Here is a 4870-nt window from a genome sequence, read left to right as displayed (position 1 = left end):
AGTCCGGGAACTTTCCGGACAAACTGTGTATATATACAACAGACGTACTCACATTTTTCATGTGAGTTTTTTAATTGAAATTTCAATTCTATAAATTCATATAGGATGCTAGATTTGCATCACTTATACGAATGACCCCGNATACCCCCCTAACTAATTTTTAAAATATTGCGAAAAAATACTNCTCAGCCAGGAGTCGAACCTGGAATCTCCGGCTTTCCGGGCCGTCGCCTTCCCTGTTAGGCTACCGAGGCACTTGGAGTCTCTCTCGCAATATTCAATACATGTTGAGATGTTCTGATATACAGCCTTTTTAGACAGGCGTTAAGTTTAAAGTGAATAATTGAGAATCATCTCAATAGTCATATTTTCACGCACAACATCCCGCGATGGCTCTTTATAGACTTTACTTTCTATTAACTTTAAAATAGTTTTTAAGGATTTTGTGTAAGGAGTTGTAACCCCGAAGAGAATCAATAAAATATTTATCTATTTATCTATCTAACTACCGCTTCTAATGTACTTAAAGTCCTTTTTCTATTTCGTGCCGTGCACGTCTTATACCTAGGTAAAAATATAAAATTTTAGATTTCTTCACTTGTAATCACAACGGTAAGAGATAGAGTCATGTAACACAGAACGCGACTTATTCGTAAGAAAATATCTAAAATCTTAGATTTCTTTAATTTTCTTTGCAACGGTAAGAGATAAAGACAAGTAACATAGTGCGTTGAAAAAGTGACAACATAACGTATCTACCGTACATGAGCTCCTTTTCCTATCTCTTCAAGTTTGCTACTTATTGGTAGTAAAATATCTAGAATCTTAGTTTTTCAATTTTTTTCGCAACGGTAAGAGATAGAGACGAATAACATACTGCGTTGGAAAAGTGACAACATAACGCGTCTACTGTACTTGAGCTCCTTTTCCTATCTCTTCCCGTTTGCGTCTTATTCGTAGTAAAATATCTAGAATCTTAGATTTCTTCTATTTTCTGTGCAACGGTAAGAGATAGAGACAAGTAACATAGTGCGTCGTAAGCGTGACTACCTACCGCGTCTAATGTAAGTGAGCTCGTTTTTTTAGCTCTTCCCGTGCCCGTCTTATTCGTAGTTAAAGATATAAAATTTTAGATTTCTTCAATATTCTTCGCAACGGTAAGAGATAGAGACAAGTAACTTAGTGTGTCGAAAGCGTGACAATCTACCGCGTTTAATCTACTTGTGCTCTTTTTTCAATCTCTTTCCGTGACCGTCTTCTTCGTAGGTAAAAATATAAAATTTTAGTCGCAACGGTAAGAGATAGAGACAAGTACCAGAGTGCGTTGGTGTCGTGACAACTTACCGCGGTGAATGTACTTCAGCTCCTCTTTCTATCTCTTCCCGTTCGCGACTCATTCTTAGGAAAATATCTAAAATCTTAGAGTTCTTCAATTTTCTAAACTAATAAATATATATGTATTCGGTCTTAGGAGCCGTTCGCTAGGTGTTGTGCGAAAATTATACGTGTATATATATCTATATATACGTGTTCACATGTAATATTTTACACGTGAAAGTCTAATTAAAATAACAATTCTAAACTTTATATTGGATGCTATACTTGCATCTCTTATATGAGAAATCCCAAATACCCCCTTAAGGGAAATTAAATTTATATTGCAAAAAAAACTCCTCGGTCAGGAGTCGAACCTGGAATTTTCGGTTTTCCGTACCATCGCCTTTCCTATTCGTCCACCGAGAAGCTTCTATGACCGAATATATATTTATTAGTTTAGAAACTTTAGAGCCTGAGAAGATTCCTTAATTGTTTAATTTACGCTGGAGAAAGATGGCGTTGTTTGAATATATATATATGAGTATTGCGAGAAAAACTCCAAGTGCCTCGGTGGCCGAATAGGAAAGGCGACGGCACGGAAAGCCGGAAATTCCAGGTTCGATTTCTGACCGAGGAGTTGTTTTCGCAATATAACTTTAATTCCACTTATGTTAGGTATTTAGGGATTTAGGGTATTTGGGATTTCTCATATAATAGATGCAAGTATAGCATCCAATATGAATTTTAGAATTGTTATTTCAATTCAAATTTCACGTCTAAGAACTTACATGTAAACACGTATATATGGATATATATACACGTACAATTTTCGCACAACACCTAGCAAACGACTCCTATGACCGAATATATATTTATTAGTTTAGAAACTTGAGAGCTTAAATAGATTCTTTAATTGTTTTCTTTAATTTCTTCCGCAACGATACGAGAGAGAGACAAGTAGCATAGTGCGTTGGAAAAGTGACAACATAACGCGTCTACTGTACTTGAGCTCTTTTTCCTATCTCTTCCCGTTTGCGACTTATTCGTAGTAAAATATCTAGAATCTTAGATTTCTTCTATTTTTTTTGCAACGATAAGAGATAAAGACGAATAACATAGTGCGTTGGAAAAGTGAGAACATAACGCGTCTATTGTACTTGAGCTCCTTTTTCTCTCTTCCCGTTCACGACTTATACGTAGTTAAAGTTACAAAATTGTAGATTTCTTCAATATTCTTCGCAACGGTAAGAGATAGAGACAAGTACCATAGTGCGTCAAAAGCGTGAGAATTTACCGCGTCTAATGTACTTGAGTTCCGTTTTCTCTTTTTTCCCGTTTACGTTTGATACATAGGTAAAGATATAAAAGTTTAGTTTTCTTCAAATTTAGTCACAACGGTAAGAGCAAAAGGCAAGTAACATAGTGCGTCAAAGTCGTGACAACCTACCGCGTTTAATGTACTTTAGCTCCTTTTTCTATCTCTTTCCGTTTGCGACTTATTCGTAGTAAAATATCTAGAATTTTAAATTTCTTCAATTTTTTTTGCAACGGTAAGAGATAGAAACGAATAAAATAATGCGTTGGAAAAGAGACAACATAACGCGTCTACTGTAATTGAGCTCCTTTTTCTATCATTTCCCGTTCGCGACTTATTCGTCGGAAAAAATATAAAATGTTATATTTCTTCAATGTTCTTCGCAATGGTAATAGATAGAGGTAACACAGAGCGTTGAAAAAGTGACAACAAAACGCGTCTATTGTTCTTGAGCTCTATTTCCTATCTCTTTCAGTTCGCGACTTATTCGCAGTAAAATATCTAAAATCTTAGAGTTCTTCAATTTTCTTCGCAACGGTAAGAGATAGAAACAAGAAACATAATGCGTTGAAAAAGTGACAACCTAACGCGTTTACTGTACTCGAGCTCCTTTTTTTATCTCTTCCCGTTCGCGACTTATTTGTAGTTAAAGATATAAAAGTTTAGATTTCTTCAATATGTTATGCAACAATAAAAGATAGAGACATGTAACAAGTAACATAGTGCGTCGGAAGCGTGACAATTTACCGCGTCTAATGTATTTGAGCTCCTTTTTTTATCTCTTCCCGTTAGCGACTTATTCTTGTAAAACATTTAAAATCTGGGCTTACTTCAATTTTTGTCGCAACGGTAAGAGAGAGAGACAAGTAACAGAGTGCGTTGGAAAAGTAACAACCTAACGCGTTTGCTGTACTTGAGCTTTTTTTTCTATCTCTTCCCGTTCGCGACTTATCCGTATTAAAATGTCTTAAATTATAGATTTCTTCATTGTTCTTCGCAAAGGTAAGAGATAGAGACAAGTAACATAATGCGTTGGAAAAGTGACAACATACCGCGTCTACTGTACTTGAGCTCCTTTTTCTATATCTTCCCGTTCGCGACTTATTTGTAGTAAAATATCTAAAATTTTAGGCGGCTTCAATTTTCTTCGCAACGGTAAGAGATAGAGACAAATAACATAGTGCGGTGGAAAAGTGACAACATAACGCGCCTACTGTACTTGAGCTCTTTTTTCTATCTTTTTCCGGTCGCGACTTATTTGTAGTAAAATATCTAAAATCTTAGATTTCTTCAAGTTTCTTTGCAATGGTAAGAGATAGAGTGTCACGTCCCAACATTTTTTTCTTTCTAATCGTCCGCAATGACGTTAAACTACGGCGACAACCGTTGTATTATAATCACATACTGCTATATAGTTGTGTCAAGCTTAAAGATACGTATCTTTCCATGCTAGCCAGGTTCGTGCGACTGTTTTTACGTTTGTACAAACTCACAGTCCTCTACGCGTAGTGTTAAGCCGTTTTTTACCGCCCTAAGCTCTAATTGGTCAGTTTCCTAGTAACTCGCAATCTGATTGGTCAGTCGTTTTATTGTGGATTCCGACTCGCCGGGTCCTTGTAAGTCATTTCCCGTAGTTTTTTTCCTAAAGTCCAGCCGGGAAGTTGGTTAAAAACTCGTAAAATCACCTGATTGGTCGAAACGGTTTTCTGTCAGTTTTGAATCTCTCGACTCCCACGAGACACGTCCACTGTCACTTTCTTTAAAATTCGCCCAGGAAGTCAGTCAAAGTCAGTAAAGACGTCTGATTGGCTGATTGCCTGGTAACAAACAACCTGATTGGCTGAATTGCAAAAACTGGTCGTACGGGTTGACAAGGCACGCAGCGACTACGCCGAGTTAGCCTTTTCTTGAAGTTCGTGTTTTAAACCACTGAAAAAGGTAAAAGAAGTCTCGTTGGCTAACCGGTTCGGTAAAACGCGTTTTGGTTGGTCGGTAGTTTTGTTGCGTTTTCTAACTCTTTGAAACCTTGCAAGTACTATCCCGTAGGTCTCTTTCAGAAGTCTTTTCGGAAACCCGTTTAAAAACGACAAAACCAATCTGATTGGTCGAGAGGAAGTTCCTTTGAAACACTATCTTAAGTGCTGACCATAGACTAGAAGTGTAAGGTAGGTGCGCGTACAGTGAGGTAAGCCGGAGGACACAAGGTTAAGAGGTAACTCATGCCGGTAACCGGTTATA

The sequence above is a fragment of the Pseudomyrmex gracilis genome, unplaced genomic scaffold (genome assembly GCF_002006095.1).
Source record: "Pseudomyrmex gracilis isolate BER0280 unplaced genomic scaffold, ASM200609v1 scaffold_2016, whole genome shotgun sequence".
Taxonomy (NCBI): domain Eukaryota; kingdom Metazoa; phylum Arthropoda; class Insecta; order Hymenoptera; family Formicidae; genus Pseudomyrmex; species Pseudomyrmex gracilis.
Note: the sequence above shows the minus strand (reverse complement) of the source record.